This window comes from Mus musculus, chromosome 9 (assembly GCF_000001635.26).
Source record: "Mus musculus strain C57BL/6J chromosome 9, GRCm38.p6 C57BL/6J".
NCBI classification, from domain to species: domain Eukaryota; kingdom Metazoa; phylum Chordata; class Mammalia; order Rodentia; family Muridae; genus Mus; species Mus musculus.
In genome coordinates this window covers 113102697-113123825 of record NC_000075.6, presented here as the reverse complement: position 1 = coordinate 113123825, position 21129 = coordinate 113102697, and the positions used below count along the sequence as shown (strand labels likewise).

Sequence of the window (21129 nt, the reverse complement as noted above, 5' to 3'; positions counted from 1 at the left end):
CCTCTCAAGTCTTTCTGGGCTTGGGTGTGGGCTTCACCATACAGAACTACTGAATCTGTAGCCCACTTTAGCAAAGCCAACTCTGTTTACAGCATACAGAAGTACCTGCTGGGGTTAAAGCACACAGCATCCCTGAGTCCTGTGCTCTTCAGGCAGGGAAGACGGTTCTCACTGGTTGTCCTCCACCACACACCCTTCACTGGTATCATCTGACAGATGGCACTGTGATGGTGTGTCCACTGCCATGTTTAAAATCCCTGACGGCGTTCTTGTCTCTGCCTTCTTTGCCTTAGCAGCGGTCAGAGTCCTAAAGTGTTTCCCAATCTAGCTCCCTGGCTCATTTTCAAGTTAGTTTGTTCAGCACATGACAAACAGGTTCAGTGAGAAATCTCAGAGTGCTTATCTGTTCTGTAAATAGAAATCTTCATATATATATATAGTGGATGTGACCATGATTGCTAGAGAATCTAAAATAAGGAACATTGCTTTTAAGAGAGAGAGAGAGAGAGAGAGAGAGAGAGAGAGAGAGAGAGAGAGAGAGAGAGAGAGAGAGCTGTGAACCACAGGCATGTGTGTAACTTTAATCAGTGGTTCTCTGTGGAAGTGAGGCAGACGTTATGCTATTGTGACTGGGGAGATGGCTCAGCATGAACAGCACTGGCTGTGCCAGCTTAAGGAACCAGGTCTGGATTTCCATAACTAATGGCAAAGCTGGATGTAGGCAGCATGAGGCCCTAAAATCTCAGCACAGCTAGACTAAGGGAGCAGGCAGAGACGGGAGAATTCCCTGAAGTTCCGGCTCTGGCCTACACAGAGGGGAACAACAGATCTCATCTCAAACAAGGTAGGTGAGGCCCTCCACAGGTATGTATCTCTCTCTGACACATACACATACACATACACATACACATACACATACACATACACATACACATACACACACACACACACACACACACACACACACACACAGAGGCACGCACGCACGCACGCACGCAAACATGAAATGTAACAGGGGTACATATATAGCATTAAGTTTTCTCATAGACATTAAAAAGCAAAAGAAACAAGGGGAAATATTATCAAAATAACACTGAACACACTAAATAAAATATTTTCACAATATGTTCACCACCAACTCACCTAGGTTTTCTCTTAGATAAAAGGAAATCCGCATGCCATGTGGAGGGCAGAAGCCAAGCTCTTTCCAGGCAGGGACTGTTGATGGATAACTTCTCCACTTCTGAACAGGAGATGGTCAAGGAAAGATTAGGGCTCTGCTAATTAGGACGGTCAGGTTCAGGGAGTCAGACATCTGGAGTTTGTGTAAAAGGGCAGGGAGTCATGCTTGGACAAGGAAAGAGCTAGTTAATGATCATATTTAAAGGTCATTCATTTACTTTTGCAGTAGCCTAGTGACATTTATCCTAAGTCACTTAAAAATGTTATAAAATGTCACAGATCTATGTAGCATGGCCACGTGGCAGGCCTGGATCCTAAGGCTGGTGTTTCTAGGGCCAGGGCCTGATGTTGACATTGATCATGTAATTGGATGAAAATACTTGATCTGGACAAGGTGTTTCAAGTCGGTCATAGCCTCTTATGTGTATCTATGGGCAGGTCTGAATGTATGTGTGCACATGTGTGCGAGTGAATCCAGGTCATGCTTATTTGTGGAAGCCAGAGTCAACCTTGAGGTCATTCCTCAAGAGCTGTCCACTCTGTTCTCTGAGACAGGCTTTCTCACTGGCCTCTTGTTCACTGCTTTGATAGGATGGCTGGACAGAGAGCCCTATTCCCCCCACACCCACGGTCCTTCTGTCTCTGCATTTCCAGGACTGGGTTTACATGGAGAGGCCCTCTTATCCAGCTTCTGTCACGGATGCAGGGAATCAAACATCGGTCCTGCTGTTTCTGCAGCAGGCACTTCACGTGCCGAGCCACCTTCTGGCTTCAGTGTCAGCACTTTGACAGCTCTGTTTTGCATGTCACATGGACTTCTCTGGAGAACAGATAAATTCTCAACCTCATTGGTTAATAGAGTTGGGAAATATTTCCTACTAAAATGTACTCCATGCTAGTGAAGCCAACAGGCCTTTAAAAGTCTCATACCAAAGGATAGGGGTATAAGAAAATGGATCAATTTGAGGTGACAGGTTTATTATTATTATTATTATTATTATTATTATTATTGTTGTTGTTGTTGTTTCACCTGATTAATATTTTGCATATAAAGTAAAAATAGTTTTCCTGTACAGTAAATTATTTACAGTATATAATATATGTACAAACTTCAATTAGTAATTATTCTGGAGAATGTCAAGAAAACTGTAGAAGAGTGTCAAAGTTGAAAAGGAAATTGAAAAAAAAAAGAAAGAAAGAAAGAAAGAAAGAAAGAAAGAAAGAAAGAAAACAGGGACTAGAGAGATGGTTCAGTGGTTAAGATCACTGACTGCTCTTCCAGAGGTCCTGACTTCAATTCCCAGCAAGCACATGGTGGCTCACAACCATCTGTAATGGGATCTGACGCCCTCTTCTGGTGTGTCTGAAGACAGTTACAGTATACTCATATAAGTAAACTAAATAAATAAATCTTAATTTTAAAAAAGATCATGTTGTTTGGAAAGCAAAACAGTTAAAATGGACTCAACCACTCACAGAAGATTAAGAAGCCGATAGACCAACGATGCGATGAGTGTCCTTGTGGCCATCCATTCACCTCCCAGGTCTCCCCTTTTATCAAGATCACTCTGATGTCCAGGGGGAGATGCGTTCTCAGTTTCTCACGTTGTGTGCTATGATTGTCAGTGCCAGGGAAGGAGAGCATCATGAGTCATGTCAAGTCTACTGGTGTCTGTATCTCAGCTCTTGGGTTCTGAGCTGAAACTCAAACTTGACTGAAGAGCTCAGTGCACCTGAATCAATAGTAAAAAGCCAGTTACAGCTGACTGGTTTTGAAAGTGTGACCTGAGACAGTAGCAGTAAAAGAAAAAAAAATCATGGTGTTCTGGAACATACCAGTGCTAACTGATGCAAGGGTCATCTCTGATTGTTTTTAAAAATCTCATTTAAGAATATAACATTTTATTAACCTTTTGAGAGTTTTATACATGCATACAATATATTTCAATTATATTTACTCCTTACTCCTTGCTCCTAACTCCTACCAGATCCACTCCCACCTTCCTACCCCACCCAACATCATATCTTCTCTTTATGGTGACCCAAGAGTCCAATTTGTGCTGTGCATATACACTCCTGGGTATTCCTGATAAGCTTGGTTGATTTACATAGAGGCCCTACCCTTAAAGAAGACTGCTTTCCCTCCAAGAAGCCACCAATTGTCAGTAGTTCCTCAATTAGTGTTGGGGGCTCCAGAGTGCCTTTGTACTTCATAATGGAGTGTTGACTGGCTTACTCTTGTGCAGGCAGTCCCAGCTGCCATGTACTAATGAATATAGCTGATCTGTTTTTCCCAGAAGATAATATAAAGCTTTGCTCTGGTCCTCCTTGGCTTCTGGCTCTTCAGAATGTCTAGTCCCTGTTCTGCAATGTCCCTCAGCTTGTGTGTGTGTGTGTGTTTGTGTGTGTGTGTGTGTGTGTGTGTGTGTGTGTGTGTGTGATAGATGCCACGTTTTTGACAAGTTGTTTAGTTTCTATATTAATCTCCATCCACTGCACAAAGCAGCTTCTCGGATGAGATGTGAGAGCTTCACCAGTCTGTGATTAGATAGAGATGGGGATTTAGAGGGGGCTTTCAGGGTTGCTTCTATGTCAGCACTGCAGAGCTGAGTAACTGTGATCAAATGAGCAACAAGGCTACAGTATTTACTATCCAGGTTTTAAAAGAAAAGTACTTGTTGTCCTCAATGATTTTCTGACCTCTCAACCCTTTATCTGCTTGGCTTTTCTCCATTTTGTGAACCAGCTAACTCCCTGTTACTGACATCAGAGCCTTGCCCGTTGTCCTCCACTGCCTTGGCACCCATATTCAAGTGTCTCTCCATCCCCACATCCTTCCCCTCTTCCTTTATCATTTTCCCCTTCTTTCCATTTGTATACCCCCCTCATTCTGTCTGAGATTAGGCCTCACTGTACACTCACAATTCTCCTGCCTCAACTTCCTGGGTGCTGGGATTACAGGCAGGCAACACCATGCTTGGCATCCTTTACTATTTTATTTTATTTTTATTTTTATTTTATTTTATTTTAAATAATGGGGAGCTACAGATAAGTTAGTTGAGGCATGAAAGACAAGATGGAAGTACCAAGAGAGAACACATCTTTTAGAAACACAACTGTAATCGTAATATTTAAATCCTGACCCGGGGCTTCTTCCCCACCTTAGACCATTTATGTTCCTGGATGGAAGACACACAGCCTTTATATTTTTAATATGCCTTAATCAGCACATTAGCTGGGCAGCTGCCTACCCTCCATGCTCTTAGAATCTACCTTCCTATCGACAACCCTGAATTACTACTTCCTATGTTCCATCTGGGCTGCTTCCAGCTCCAACTGGGTAGCCCTCAGGGGCTTTTATGGCTCAGCTAACCCATGATGGCTACTCCTTTCTCCTCTTCTTCTCCTTCTTTCTTTATTCCATGGTGGCTTATTCCTCCTCCTTCCCTCCTTGTGGTCCTCTCTGCCCAAGCCCATGAAACTTCAACCCCAGCTATGTCTCTTCTGCCCAGCCATTGGCTATAGGCATCTTTATTTACCAATCACAATGAACTGAGAGCAGAGTCACTCAGTGTCTGTGTCTTATGTGCAGACTCTTTTGCCTTTGGGGTAACCAGTCTTGGGGACCCCAAATTAGCATTAGAATACAAGCATTGTTAGGCCAACCCACTACATATGACTCTGAGGAAGAAGAAAACAGATATAGACAAGAACAGATGTCTAAGATGACTTACCTGTTTCAGGACACATCAGCAAACATGAGTTTGGGTGATGCCAATGATGAAGGGGGCACAAAGATAACATTGAAAATGTGACTTCAAATTACTTCAGCAGTAGAATAGTATAATGGGCCCCTTACAGGGACTGACTGGTATAAATGTAGCTAAACTGGAGCTCAAAAGTACAAGTAATAGCTACAGGAAGAAAAAAATGTCTATGTGGTTTTCCGTTGAAGAATTAATGCCAGCCATTGATCTAAATGGGAATAAAAGTCAAGAGTGCACAAATATTTAAACAAAGTAACCCCTTGGTAACCATGAAGATTGGGTTCCAGTTACCGAAGTCCACAGATGCTCAATTCTTTTATATGAAGTGGGATTACACTTGCATACAACTGTGTGAGTCTTTCCAAGATACTTTATGCTATCTGCAGTTAGTTTGTTATGCCCAGTATAGTAAAGACTATGTAAATAATTAAATCATATTGTTTAGGGGATAATGACAAGAAAATTAAGTCACTATGTATTTGGTATGTTTGGTATTTTTATGATTTTTTAAAAAATCTGCAGATAGTTGAATCTACAGATATGGAACCTTCGGATCTGGCAAGTCAAGTTGTAGTTGTATTCATTTCTTTCATGGCATGCAATAGAATTCTAAGGCTCCAGAAACAGACACCAACAATAGCATGAAAGAAAAAGTGTTAGCATGTTTGACAAAGAAAAAACTGATGGGATCATTATAATTTATTTTATAATTTGATTAACTAGTTAAAACAAGTAATTCTTTTAATACTGTCTTATGACAGGTTTTGGAAATAACACTAGTTATGATGTATGTGCTAAGAATTTGGCTTTTCAAGTCTGGAATGTGCTTGCAATGCAAACATGAGGACCGTAGTTCAATCCCAGCCCCCTCATAAAAAGCTGGGCGTGGAAGCATATCACTGTGATCCCAGTGTTAGGGAGACAGATACAGTGGATCCCACGGTGGCCTGCTAGTTTAATCCAATTAGAGAACTTCAGGTTTAGGGAAAGGCCTTGTCTCATAAACAAAGTTGAGAACAACTGAGGAAGACAGCAAACATTGACTTCTCTGGCCTCTACACGTATGTACCCTCACACACGTGTGCTCGTGTGCACACAACCACAAGCATGCATACGTATTTCTCATTCACAGAAACCCCATGCATCCAGGTGTATTTTCTGGCAAAGTGAGCAATCGGAAGAGGAGCAGTGAGGGTTCTGTATTACAACAGTTACCAGGTTCAGCCCAGGACAGCAACTGCGGAGTCCTAAGGCAGTAGCTGCGATCTCATCAGCTTTGCCTGAGTGCCTGGGACCAGTTGCTTGTGTCCAAAATACTATTTTCTAGTGTTCCTGTTGGACTCTGGGGAAGGAGAGTACATTTATACAAGGTACATGTAGTGCACAAAGGAAGTAAAACTCTATGGAGTTAATTAACCCACAATCCCACGCTCTCTGTGTAGAGAAGTGATTCACCCACCTCAGTTCACCTGAGTTGCTTTCTGATTGCCTTCCCGTGTCTTTAATTTCCTTATTTAATTGAAGCTGGAACCAATTTTTTTAGGGGCTCCAGGAAAAACATATTGTCAGGTGGAGCTGAAAGGAATTATCCTGTTGAACCATACAGAACAGCTCCGGGAATGAAATTTGAGCAACCTTATGTTTTAGAAATGAGAGATAGACAGGACTTTGGGTCATCCAATTTTTGAGCCGAGCAGGGAGAAAACCCCTTTAATGTCTTCCTCAGTTCAGTAGCCAGCAGCCTCGGACCTGTCCTTCAGCCACAGCTGCTATTGGAATCTTCTGGCCCTCCCTGCAATGGACTACCCATGCTGGGCTTCTTCGTCTCCTTAGAAGATGCTGGAACTCCTTGCCTTTGCTTTTGCTTTTCATTATGACTATCTGCTCCCACAACCTTCTTCTGTGTGGTGAATTTCATTCATTATTCAAAATGTGTACCGTGTGCGTTGACCACAAGGAATCTTGTATTATCTTGTTACTACCTCTCATGTTTCCACTACACACTTCCCATACTGTCTTGGGATCACCTTGTATCTCTTTGTGTATATGTGTTTGTGTAGGCTACAGGTCATTGTGAATGGCTTCCATAATTACTCTTCTCCCTATCTTAACAAATATTGATTTAATTTTATTTCACATGTCTAAGTGTTTTGGCTGCGTGTATGTATGTGTAACATACATGTACAGTGCCAATGAAAGATGTCTGATTACCTAGAACCAGAGTTGTAGAGATTTGTTAACCATTGTGTGGGTGCTGGGAACTGAACCTACAATGAATGAACCATCTCTCCAGTCCTTCTTCATCTTACTTGTTGAGAATGTCTTTTTTCACTGAACCTAATTTGTTGATTTGTTGGGAACTGAGCCCCAGAGATTCTTGGTCTACTTTTCTTCAGTCCTGAGGTTAAAGACACCCTATTTAACTTTTTACATGGGTGCTGGGGATTGAAATCAGGCCCTCATACTTGTATGGAAAATACCTTGCTAACTGAGCCACCTCCTCAGCTCCTATGTGTGTGTGTCCTTTTTAAACAGTGACTGTGGCCTCTGAAGACAGGGGCAGCATTTGTTTCCCTCCAGTTTCCTGTCTAGACCCATTCCCTCCCGTGTTAGTATTTACAGATAACTTTTATTTCTGTAGGCTGACAGCATTGAGTGATCCACTGACAGAGCTGGTAAGAGGCCCCTCGTCATCTTGAATTTGTTCTACAGAAGAATGCTGTTGGCATGTTTCTTTCTTAGCCCACCACCTGTATCATGCAATTGTTGGCTCAGATAGTTGGCAATTTCCAGACATCCGGCATCAAAAACAAACTAGTTTTCTCCTGATGACTCCCTCCAGCAGGCTGGGTCGCCTTGAAACTCTCTGTCTTTAACTTCAGCTCTGCAGAGAACCAGGCAGGAGATGGGAGGCATGGTGATGGATCGACTGGGGAGAATACTTTATTTCTTCTGTGTATTTAAAGCAGCTACTGGAGATGAGCTGATTGGAAATGACACACCTCCCCATGCTTGTGTGTCACTCGTGCACACACAGCTGCTTACACACCCAGGGCAATGTCCTCTTGATTCATTTTGGCAGCTGTTTTTCTTCCCCAGACTCAGGAATAATTCAGGCAACTATGACAGAAAACTGCTGCAGATCAACATTGCCCTGGGCCAGTGACCTTCGCTAGGTGTCATCTGTCACCATGGCAGGAGCCAACATGTGTGGCGATGCAAATATAATCACGTTAGAGAGAAAGGGGGCAGAGTAGGGGGAGAATAGAGACCTATCAGGTGTATAGTTAAGGAGGGAATTTGCTTTATGCTTCTGGAACATTCTTAGATATTCATTTTTTTTCTCTTCCTCCTCCCCCTCCCCTCCCCCTCCCTCCCCCCTCCCCTCCCCCTCCTCCTCCCCCTCTTCTTCTTCTTCTTCTTCTTCTTCTTCTTCTTCTTCTTCTTCTTCTTCTTCTTCTTCTTCTTCTTCTTCTTCCATACACGTGGTGATTTGAATGAGAATGCCCTCCACAGACTCATGTGTTTGAATGTTTTATCACCAGGGAGTGGAACTGAAAAAGATTAGAAGGATTACGGTGTGTGGCTTTGTTGGAGGAAGTGTACTGCTGGGGGTGGGTTTGGAGGTTTCAAGAGCCCATGTCAGGCTCAGGGTCTCTCATTCTTTTTCCTGTTGCCGGTCTAAGGCTCTCAGCTACTTCTCCAGCACCATGCTATGCTCATTTGCTCTCTACTATGATGATCAAGGAAGGGCTAGCCCTCTAAAACTGTAAGCAAGCCCTCAGATAAGAGTTTTCTTTTTATAGGCATTGACGTGGTCATGAGTCTCTTCACAGCAATAGAACTCTAGCTTAAAACAACATTTATGGAGAGAAAAGTGAAGGTGGATCTAAAAGGCAGTGAACTGGCCTGTCTCCTCCACCACTCAGCCAATCCCGACATTCCTAACTTCATTTGCACCCATTTGCTGTTATTGCACAGAGATTCACCTACTACTAGGGGGAAGAGAGCCCAAAAATCAAAGATGGATTGACAAAAGAAAGTTGATCTTTTGAGTTCATGGTTGAATTTAGACAACCTAGGATTTGATGCTTAAGCACGCGAGCGTGTGTATGTGTGTGTGTAAATAAATGTTTTAAATATGAAATTAAGTATAAAATGAACATTTACATCTGAGGAAAGAAATCGTGCCTATTTAACTTTGAAATTACCAATGAAGACCACAATTACATACACCCTAGACACTGTAAATTCTTTTTATTAACATTGATGACTAAGGTTTATCAGTCAATTGCCATTATATGTTTATGTAGGTATATTTATAAGCTTAAACATTTATAACAGTAATTTTGTAAAATTAAATATTTTATGATCTTAAAATTATATACATTTAAAGGTATAGAGTTGTCACTGCAGTGTACTGTGGTCCAAATTTTAACCATTGGCATCCTTATGAAGGTGTGTGTATGGGAGCTTTGTCCCTGGAACTATTGTTCTGTATGTGGCTTTGCTGCACTAGAGGTCATTGTGTGTGCCTTATTGTTTAGGGTCACGGTCATGACATGTGCTATATGTACAAAGATCCAAAGAAAGCTGGTACTCACAGGTAAAGAAGTAAATTTATTTACTTATTCTATGTGTGTGTGTGTGTGTGTGTGTGTGTGTGTGTGTGTGTGTATGTGTGTGTGTATGCACATGCCCAAGGCATATGCAAAAGTTAGGGAACAACCTTGGGTATCTTTTTTCTTTTTTCTAAAGATTTATTTATTTATTATATGTAAGTACACTGTAGCTGTCTTCAGACACATCAGAAGAGGGCCTCAAATCTCATTACAGATGGTTGTGAGCCATCATGTACTTCCTGGGATTTTAATTCAGGACCTTTGGAAGAGCAGTCAGTGTTCTTAACCACTGAGCCATCTCTTCAGCGAACCTTGGGTATCTATCTGTCTTTCTTTCATCTTGTTGAAAGCAGGATCTCTCATTGTTTGGTTCTGTGTTTATCAGGCAAGCGTCTGAGCATTCTTCTGTCCCGCCTTCCATTCTGCCATGAGAGTGCTGGGATTATAGATGTGTGTAACTGGCTGTATATGATCAGAACACAGGTCTTCACGCATGTGTGACAAGTGCTCTATCCATTGACCCATCTCCCCAGCATCGCATTTATCATTTTTTCCAGTGCCCATCAAGTATTTTCCAGACTGGAGAAGTTTCGCATTCATTCGGTATTGATTAGAAGTCTTTTGTCTACAAATGCGCATGCATGTGTTTTGATAGGAAGACATCTCCCATGGTGCCTTTCTTCTTCCTGCAGAGTTCTGGTGGCAAGTGCTTTATGACATGTTTGTACTATGTTTGCTCTCAAGTCTTGTGTCAGGATGCCAACTGAGTCAGCACAGTGGGTGGGAAGGGGAGTCTTAGAAGTTATTTCTGCCATCTGACAATAATACTGTAAGCACCGTGAGCTACATCAATAAGCCCTTCTGAACCAACCCAGAATATACACTCAACCCAATCTCTTAGCTGTTCTAAAAATACACATGGCTTTTCTGGTGTCACCACACACAAAGGGGCAGAGGCAGCGGCTTAACCCATCGTACTTTAAAAACCTTTTGATAATTTCATGAAAACGTAGGTCCTTGTAAACACACTCACGGAGCTTTGCAAGACCTAGGCTGAAGTGTAAGAGTGTGGATCTTTCTAAATCCATGTTCATTATGACCATTGGTTCATGCTTCCTGGATTGAGCTATACATCTGCAGATGACCTCATTGGCTGCTTGGAGCTTTGAGAGGGTCTTTACTTATTCATGTATTCAAGCTGAAGTTCTTTTCTTTCATCTCTCTGTGTACTTGACTGTCCTGCTTTCAAGGCTGGCCCAGTCTGGCAGAGTCCTTGTGTATGGGCAGGCAGACAGATAGGCTTCAGAGAAAGCCCAGAGTCAGCCCCTCCCTCTAGTTCCCCTTTCTTGGGTTACTTTGGTTAACAAAGGGATTTTAAATCTCTCTTCTCTGGCTTGACAGCCATTTTTGAAGGGGTCACAAAGTGCAGGGTTTGTCCCAGCTCACCTTGATGACTTGACCCTTAAGGGTCACACACTCTGCAGTTGTCTTCTTCCTGACAGTGCTCCTGCTGGATTAGTCACTCCACCAAGCAAACAGCAAGAGAGAATCAGCTATTCCCGTTCAACAGGAAGACTCCGATTCTTTGACTGACAACAGAAACTAAAACTTGCTGGAGAATCTCCACATGAAAACTCATAATTACCAATGGCTATTCCATCCTCTCCTTCATGCCATGGCTGTCCAAGTTGTCCCTCCCAAAGGGCCATCACCTCATTTTATAAGGCCTGTAACCTTGTCACCACCGGAAATTTTCTTGTGTTCTTGGATTCTGGGACTACTTTCTTATCCTAGTAGCTCTCAGGCTCTGCATATCTATCAGACTTAGAGACAACGAGGACAAGGAGTATTTATGGAACACTTAGAAATTGGGTATTGAGTGGGGCTTCAATAAAGTTAATCCCATTTTCCTTAAGACCTGCAGTTTCTTAAAACAAAAAACAAAAAACAACAATCCTTTTGTTGTTTGGGAATTTCATACATCTATATAATGTGCTTTGAGCAAATTCACTTCAGTTGTTAACCTTATTCCTCTCCTATATCCTTCCACACCACATCCCCCTCCCAACTTCATGTACTTTGTTTTTAAACCCACAGAGTTCACTTAGTGCTACCACTGGGGCATCACATAGTCCTCCCACCGGGGTACCACACGGTGCTCCCACTGGGTCACAGGTACCTTCTCAGGGAACCAAATACACTGAAGAAAACTGGGGTGGGTCTTCATGAGCCTTTCCCTATCTCTGCTGGGATTTTGGCTGAGCTGATGATGCCCAGGTCTTGTATATGCAGTTAAAGCTGGTGTGAGTTTATGTGTGCACTGTCATGCCTGGAAAATCCTGTTTCATCGTAGATGTTGACTACCTCTGGCTCTTACAGTCTTTCTACCCCCTCTTCCCTAGAATCCCGAGCCTTGTGGGAGGAGGGAGTATTTATGAAGGAAGATTAAAATACTTCTCAGGACAGCATTCTTGGGTGGGGCCATAGAGCTGCATGTTTACCTGGCACTTCGCTCAGCAGTAGAGTTCTTGCTTAGCTTGCACAGAGGTCTGAGTCTAACCCCCAGTGCCACAACTATCCAAAACACCAAGCTAACCTAATGGAAACCCTGTGGAGTGAACTTCTCCCCTCCGATAGCTGCTTGTTTAACAGACAACACATCTTTTAGTGAATTCGATCTTTTAAAAGATCTTTCTGGGGACTAAAAATTCCCTGAAGAAAGCTACAACTTAGGGGAAAACAAGGTAAAACTTTTATTGTGTGCGTGTATATATGTATGTGCCTCTGTGTGTTTACTCGTGTGTGTAATGTGTCTGTTTATATCTCTCTGTGTGTATGCATGTGCCGCAGACCCTCTTGGTCCCTTGTCTGCCTGGAATGGATCTCTAGTGCAGGTGGGCAAGGAGTCGGTGGGAATTGACAGACAGACTCGACACAAGGGAGTGTGGATCTGAATGTAATTTGTCAAATCGAGCATCAAACTTTTTATACAGAAGAAAATAGGGAAGTTGGGTGACACACCGGCAAGGTACAAAGAGGTTACTGGACTCTTACACAAAACAGAGGAATGCAAACACGGAAGAACTGGCAGGAACCAACAGGGGTAAAATTCAATGTTAACAACTGGGATTAAAAACAGCTCTACCTAAGGTCCATTTAATCTTTGAAGCCAGGGGCAACAGCTTCTTGCCCTTGTCATAGTTTCTACTCTAGTCTATTGTATACTCCACCTTCCCCCTAGGCCATTGTAAATACTTGTGTATGGGTGTAACTCAGTTATCTATAGTTCTAAGTATCTACTCTGGTTCCTCTTTAGGTCACAAATTTCCTTCTTCCTAGATAATGGTAAATTTCTGTGTAGGGCAGTGACTTAGCTATCCATGCCCAAGGTCGGATCAAGGACTGCCTAGAATCTAATTTAGCTATATGTCAAAATATCAATCCTTAGGAGCACTTGTAATAAGGCAATATTAAGGGAAAGCACACAAATCCGTTTACCAACTAAAGCAAGGACATTGAAGCATTCTTTATAGAGGATACCACGGTTCCAGGAGACTAAGGTTCCATGAACTTTTCATCTTGGGACAGCGCCCAGGTTTTCAGGGCTGGTTGCGCTTGTCACTACTGGAGTGGATGTAGCATGCATGTACCCGTGTATACATGTATCTCTGTATGTGTATGTGTGTCTACACATGTGACTATTTGTGTGTTTATTCATGTATCTGTCTGTGTCTCTGTGTGTGTATGAATGTGCTTGTGTCTGCATGTGCCTGTTTGTGTGTGTCTATTTGTGTGCATGTGCCTCTCTGTGTGTGTATGCATGCATGTATATGTGTATGTATAGAGATGGTTTTGTGTGTACTCAGAAAACAGAAGAGGATGTTTGGTATCCTGCTTTATCATTCTCTGTCTATTTCCTTAGGATAGGGTCTCTAACTCAGTCTGGAGCTAGGGTGGCAGCTACAGAACCCAACTATCCTCTTGTCTTTGCCCCACTGTACTAGGGTTATGGGTGCTTGTGTAACTGCGTCGGCTCTTTTACTTTGGCTCTTTTTTAAAAACATGTGCATTGGGATGTTAACTCAGGTCCTGATATTTGTGCAACAGATGCCCCTATCCACTGACCTATCTCTGCAGCCTGGGAAAAATCTTTTAGCCCTCACTCTTTCTACCCGTCAATGGTCCATGGAACCATGCATATGTTAGATAGACAGAAGAAGTCACAGTGGCTTCCCATTCTCCATTCTCTGTTGTGCGCCACACCACTAATAATACTGCTATTAGGCAGATAGTGTGATTTTTCACTCCTATTGCACCAAAGGGAGGGATATTAATTTTCATTTGGGTTAGATCTGAAAGCTGCTATGCACACACTAACTGACATCTCGTTTTTCCTGATAATGATGTTGATATGTCTTTGGAATACCCATATGCTCAGCATTTGCTGTTTCAAACTTGTTCTTCATTAATTATAGCTATAGGAAAGCTGCCAAAAATTAAGTTCTATGGAGGGTTTTAAATTGAACCCAGAGTGGAATTTGATGTTGGTGGAGAGAGATGTGGAGTTTCCATGACAAGAAGCATATGAACAAGGATAGGAGTACTTTTGGTCTGATCTTAGCTCTGCCAAGGCTTCCTGTGACACCACTGTCATGTCACCCCTGTACCCTGCCTGTCATGTCCCCTTCCCTCCCCATCCAGGTGTGTAGATGGATTGGTGATGAGACCTCCATACAAGCTGGGGTCCTCTGAGAAGAGTGCCTCTAGGCAAGTCTGTGGGTCATTTTCTTGATTGATGGTTGGTATGGGAAGCCCAACCCACTGTGGGCTGTGCTGCCTCTGGGCATATGGTCTTAGGTTGTATAAGAAAGCAAGCTAAGCAAGCTGTCAGGGGCAAGCCAGCAAGGCACGTTTCTTTGCTTCAGTTCTTGATTCCAAGTTCTTGCCTCGAGTCCTTGAACTGACATTCCTTATGAATGTTTAGTGACCTGGGAGTTGTAAGATAAAATACCCTTTCCCTGGTTGCTTTTGGTCATGGTGTTTATCACAGCAACAGAGAGCAAACTAGAATACATAGGGAACTGAGTAGGGAAGCGGCTTCCAGGTCTTTGCCTAGAGAGTAGCACACAGGAACTGAGCAGAAGTATAACTCCAGGGGTGGTGGAGTTTGGTATGAATGTATGATGGCATTTGCTTTTGCAAACATTACAAATACCCTCCAACATCTTCTTTGAACTTTTTTTTTTTTTTTTTTTTTTTGGTTTTTCAAGACAGGGTTTCTCTGTGTAGCCCTGGCTGTACTGGAATTCACTCTGTAGACCAGGCTGGTCTCGAACTCAGAAATCTGCTGGCCTCTGCCTCCCAAGCGCTGGGATTAAAGGTGTGCGCCACCATGCCTGGCTCAGATCCAGTTTCTTTCTCTCTCCCTTCCCTTCCCTTCCCTTCCCTTCCCTTCCCTTCCCTTCCCTTCCCTTCCCTCCCCTCCCCTCCCCTCCCCTTCTTCCCTTCTTCCCTTCTTCCCTTCTTCCCTTCTTCCCTTCTTCCCTTCTTCCCTTCTTCCCTCCTTCCCTCCTTCCCTCCTTCCCTCCTTCCCTCCTTCCCTTCTTCCTTCCTTCCTTTCTTTCTTTCTTTCTTTCTTTCTTTCTTTCTTTCTTTCTTTCTGCTTATATTTATTCTTTGGGAAGTATAAATAAGAAAGAATTTAAGGGAAGGCTATAAAATAAAGAAAACAATACATTTATTTTCAAGGAGTCTAAATTTGGCAAGTATGTTCTAACGATTCAAATATTTTTACTTCTGTGGGGCCATATCTGTTTTACCCCTCTTCCCTCTCCTCTTCTTTCTCCTCCTTCCCGTCCTTTCCATCATCTTCTTCCCCTCTATTTTTTTTTTACTTTTCCTATTTTTCTTTCTTCTCTTCCTCTTCTTGTCTTCCTTTTCCTTTTTTCCATTCTTCCTCTTCATAACCCTTTAAAATACATTTTAAAAACTCTTAGGTTGTGGACTGGCCACAGGATTTGCTCCTTAGAGTATTACCAACTAAACCCTGCCTTATCTTTATTTCTTCCCATAACACCTCACCTTTCACCAGTGTAAGGTTTCTGGTCATTGTTGAAGGGACACAGAAGTGTGTAAAAGGTAATAAAGGCCAGGCATGTGGTCTGTACTTTGTAGAGCTGACTCCCTGTGGCTGTCCTTCGTTCTGAAGAAGCACATTGCAAAATAGGTCCTCGGGCTCCTTTAGAGGTAAAGATAGTTTCAGTCACACCATGGATGCTGGTTCCATCTTGGAGGTCTTTGAGTCTCACTCTATTGAAACCCAAAGGCATCATGGGAGATACTGAAATGGAGGCCAAGGAGTTGCAAGAGCAAAAGGTTTCTCTGAGGTACAGCAGCTGAAGAGCATTGACAGACCCAAGAGAAACTAAAGGGTCTGGAGCAGAGATCCAACAGCAAGGCACTTCAAGAAGGGTGGGTGGAGAGGAGCTGAGAGTCTTAGGAAGGACGCAGTGTTTGCAAATTTCTGCCCTGAAAGCGACCACAGAGCGTTAAAATACTGTGAACAAGTGTCCACCAAAAGAGTATGTTGCCTTTGGAAAATCTATCTCTGCTTATAGAGTGTGTAACTCACACACACACACACACACACACACACACACACACACACACACAAAACCAAGTGTGGGTGTGGCAAGGTCAGGAGGCATTGTGATTGGTCAGGCTAGGCAGAAGGTGTCGGTGGGGACCGTGGGAATGGAGGTAGCGTAGATGGAGGTGGATGGATCTGAGATATTTCTTTGGCGATATAAGTTTTCTAGGACTTGGTCACTAATGGATGCATGGGAATGATGAAATCAGGGGATTGTCAGGATGAGTCTCAGATTTCCACTGTGGACAGGAGAAAGATCGATGCTCATGTTCATTGCCGAGGGGCAACGTAAATACAGTATCTGAGAGGGTGTGCAGGAAAGGAAGGGTATTAATGTTTGTCCCCTGAAGAGAGAAGAGAATTGGGTAATGAGGCGACAAGGGAGGTTATCTGTTGTCTTTAGAGTTGTGTACTAGTGTTCTCTTTTCTGCGCTCTGATAACATAAATCCGACATTTAAAATGTGGGACTTTGTCTTATCCTCTGTTCCTTCCTTCACCCCTTGTCACCCTTCCTTTCCTTGTCAGGTAGGTTCAGAATGCTAGCATTATTATAGTGAACAGCCCAGGCTCCCTTGAGTGGCAATGAGTCACATTCCAGGAGTCTCATTGTTTTACCTGAGAAGTGGAGATTGTGCCAGGGGTCAACTCACAGGGCTGTCTCCTGGGTACTAAGCTGTTAATGTGCATGAGCTGTTTATACAGGTATTTAAGTAAAGGGCTTTGCCGCCCTCTCTCCATACCTCTCTCCTCCTGTTCTCTCTTTCTCTTATTCTGTAAGCAGTTCTTCAGGTACAGTTGTCTAGTTTTATTTTCTCCTCAACCATAGAGGGCTTACCACTCTCAGGAGGATTAGTTTTACACCTCAGTAGTGTTTCCCACAGGGTGAGTCGTTCCAATATTGTGGCCTTGGTACACAATACAATGTAACTAGGCACTTCCTTGAGGGTAAGGCTGCTGTTATCTCTTGGAGCATGGACACACATCTTGCTGGCCAGAGGCTGCTGTTATCTCTGCAGCATTCTTTCATTCAAGAGCCAGGACATTCTACCCCTTGGTGGGATCTGAATCTGTCGCCTCCCCCTGGCTTCCAGATTCCGTGCATCTACACAATGAACCACGCATGTTGTTCTAGCTTTACATGTTTGCGGACTGAATCTCTTAAGGTGATATGCAGGTAATCTTGATGGCAGTGACGTTGATGGTGTACAAAAACCCTGTCAGGATAACAGTTGCAAAGGAACTCAACTGAGTGCCACAGAACTCCACAGAGCTAGGACTGTTTGTGAGCTGTTACCTTGGTCTTTCTGCAGAAGCCCCATAGCTACTGGCCAGCCACACTCCTCCCAAGGGTCAGCATTATATTTTCCCCATGGGATACATGTGAAGACAGAACGGCAGACAGACAGGCTGCAATGCTCATGAACAAACAAGAGCTCTGGGAAAGTTAGGTGCACCCTACCCTCCCACAGCTCCTGCTTCTGCCCCTTACCACATTGATTGGCTGAAGCTGGAGTCCTCCTGTCTCCTGACACCTGCTTACTGTTGTTTATCTAGCGTTATCTAGGCTTCCTCTGCCTCTAAGGCAAATCTCATACTGCCTGGATCAATAGGCTATGAGGATCTTAATTAAAGCTGCGGGATTAAATTGAAACCAGAAACTAAATTCCTCCAGTGTCTAGGAGGAGGAGGGCTGCTCTTTCTCATGGAGATATTTTGATTATTCATTTTTACTTTATACAGTGTAACTGATATTCCAAATTGGTATATACTAATGGCATGCTACCTAATATTTAATACATGTATGGAAATATAGTCTCTAAAACAACCTGCAGTCAGTTATAATTATCAACAGTCACCCTATGTGTAGTGGAACTTTTTACCATAGTGCCTGTTGTCAATGTCAGCCTTTGTCAACTCTTCCTCTTATATGCCTCACTTCTCATAAACACCCGATAGCATTATCTTTTGGGGAATCTACCTATGAGTAACATCATGTGGGATTAGACTTTTTATACCTAATTTAGGTTACTTAACACAGTGACCTCCACTACGGTTACAAAGCACCCGAGTCTGCTGAATACATAAACCAGATTTGAAATTTTTTCTATAAGATTACATGTATTCAGAGTGTGTGTGTGTGTGTGTGTGTGTGTGTGTGTGTGTGTGAGAGAGAGAGAGAGAGAGAGAGAGAGAGAGAGAGAGAGAGAGAGAGAGAGAGAGAGCATGCCTGTGACATAGCACACACATGAAGTTCAGAGGACAACATGCAGGAGTCAGTTTTCTCCTCCATCTCATTGAACTTGAGACCAAACTCTAAGCATCAGGCAGCAAAATCCCTGAAACTAATGATCCCTCTCGTTGGCCCAGCATAGTGAAATTCTACTGGGCCATAAAGGATAGAATCCTCCTGCTTGTAGGATCACAGAAACATTTGCATACTCCACAAAGATACTTCAGAATTTTTCAGGGACATTTGTTGTCCCAATGGGTGTTATAAGTTCACATCTTCACTGCAGGGGAAGTCCTCTGTGTGTGTGTATGTGTGTGTGTGTGTGTGTGTGTGTGTGTGTGTGTGTGTGAGAGAGAGAGAGAGAGAGAGAGAGAGAGAGTGTGTGTGTGTGTGTGTGTGCTTCTAGTCAAGGAAGATGACACTTCAGGAACACTGGAGTGGATGTGAGCAAGGGTTTTTATTTCATTAAATTTATCTTACTGTTTGTCTTGCTGCCGCTGTTTGCCTCAGCATCTTTTTACTCCCTATGATAGTCAAGGCATCATTGTACTGAAACAACATCAAGGCAAAGCATTGGACCACCAGGTGTCTCAGGCTAGCTCATGCTGATAAAAGATGTGGAGGCAAGTAAGGAAGCACGAGATTGACTCACAGGAACCACAGGTAGGCTGTGCTGTCAGTCATAAGACCTGCTGTTAGTCATGAGACCTGCTGTCAGTCATGGGATCTGCTGTCAGTCATGGGACCTGCTGTCAGTCATGGGATCTGCTGTCAGTCATGGGACCTGCTGTCAGTCATGGGATCTGCTGTCAGTCATGGGACCTGCTGTCAGTCATGGGATCTGCTGTCAGTCATGGGACCTGCTGTCAGTCATGGGATCTGCTGTCAGTCATGGGACCTGCTGTCAGTCATGGGATCTGATGTTGGAGTGGACTCAGTGGTTATAAATATAACAAAAGGTGAGGGTCAGGGGAAGGGGAGAGGTGAAGACCTGAAGTTAGGAGAGAATGCACGGTTTCTGGGAGGAGTTGGAGCGGGAGCAAGAGTTAGATATGATCTATAAACATTGCATTCATTTCTGAAATTATGAAAGAATAAATAAAATGTAAAAGATTCTGTCTCCAACATTCATTAGCTCTAAGTACAGAATGAATTAGTTTCTATGCAACATTATTTGCCAGCCTGTAAATTTTGATTTATGTAGGTAGCAAATAAGATTTGCATGTGAAAATATATAGCACAGTATCTGGAATAATTTTGCATTTTTACTATTTGATTTTTCTCTAGACCTTTCATTTTCTGAGCCTGTTCTTCCCAGGATCTGTTGCTGATGACAATACCAGGAGAGCAGAGGTCAGTGTGACAGGGCTGCCTAGGTCATTACACAAGTATGTCTATTTATTCCTAGCATTCTTCCATATTTGTGATAGTCATCCTTTGAGGAAAAAGTGTGGTTGATGACTTCTTTTTTTTGATATGGTTCATAGAGGGGAGGGAGGGAGGGAGGGACGGAGAGACAGAGACAGAGAGATACAGAGAGGAGAGGGAGGAGAGGGAAAGAGGGAGAGGTAAAGAGAGAGAATATATGAATGAGAGAATGTTATTTCTATTTACCTGATGGAATTAGCATTGCTGAACCTCAGAGAGAGTGAAAGGAATAACAGAGGAGAAATGATGAAAGCAAGAGACACATGTCAAGAAGAGACCCAGGGAATCAGAAATTGATTTTAAGTGTCTGGAAGTCTTCTCTGTAGACATAATTCGAGATTCAACTTTTTGACCAGACTATCAGAGATAATCCAGAGACAGATTGTGGAACACATCTTAAATCTAGATGTTCTCTTGAATCCATTTGACAAGTAAGATCACATTGAAAGATCTCTTTGTGGTGCACAGAGGTTGAACTCTCGTGTTGAAAATTAGCAGTAAGACTCTCCAGGGAGAGAGAAGAGGGAGACAGATGGCTCAGTGTGTAAAGTGTTTGCTGTGTAAGCAGAGGCCCTAAGCACAGAGCTCTAGTGACAGCATTAGCACCTATAATCCCAGCGCTAGGGAGGCAGAGTCAGGAAGGTCTCTGGAGCTCTCTGGACAGTTGGTCTAGCTGAATGAGTACCCTCCAGGATCAGTGGAAGCTCCTGAATCAAAAAGTAAGGCTAAGAATGGTTGGGAAAGAAACCTGACGTTGAGCTCTGTACTCATCCCTATACACATACATATACACGAGCATCCTCGCAAAAGAACACATACACTACACATGTATACACACACTATTTGGGAACAAGTACAGAATTTCTTGTAGGTTTTACATCTAGAGAGGTATCAAGTCCTGCATGAGAAGGGTTAAGACTGCAGACTCTTACAGAATTCGAAGCATATGGGAACATGCGTAATCTCTTTTTCTGGCATTTTGCACAACATGATTGTTACCTTCCCTCCTGGATGTATGGGGAGAAACCTTCATAAGCTAAGCCTTGTCTTTGGCAGGAGTGAGGTTGTAGTTGAGGCTGACACCTGGCTTTGGATGGTGGCTGTGCAGAGGAGCCACTTCTATTTGGTGGTAGATACTGTTGCTATGGGCATTTGGTGGTAGATGATACTGTTGCTATGGGCATTTGGTGGTAGATGATACTGTTGCTATGGGCATTTGGTGGTAGATGATACTGTTGCTATGGGTGCTT

General features: G+C 43.1%; 1 long non-coding RNA gene across 11 annotated transcripts in view; it reads left to right on the top strand.

Annotated features, from left to right (window-relative positions):
* Nucleotides 1–398: 398 nt before the first annotated feature.
* Nucleotides 399–21129, top strand: part of Gm36251 — an 80074-nt gene continuing 59343 nt past the window's right edge. For 2 of the 11 annotated variants that reach the window (XR_871291.3, XR_871289.3), the window contains exons 1-3: nt 405–844; nt 18985–19114; nt 19739–19804. This is a non-coding gene — a long non-coding RNA (predicted gene, 36251). Of the gene's footprint in view, nt 845–9862; nt 12316–18984; nt 19115–19738; nt 19805–21129 lie in introns of those variants that run through there. The other 9 variants (XR_871296.2, XR_871295.3, XR_001779308.2 and 6 more) reach the window with 9 other exon arrangements.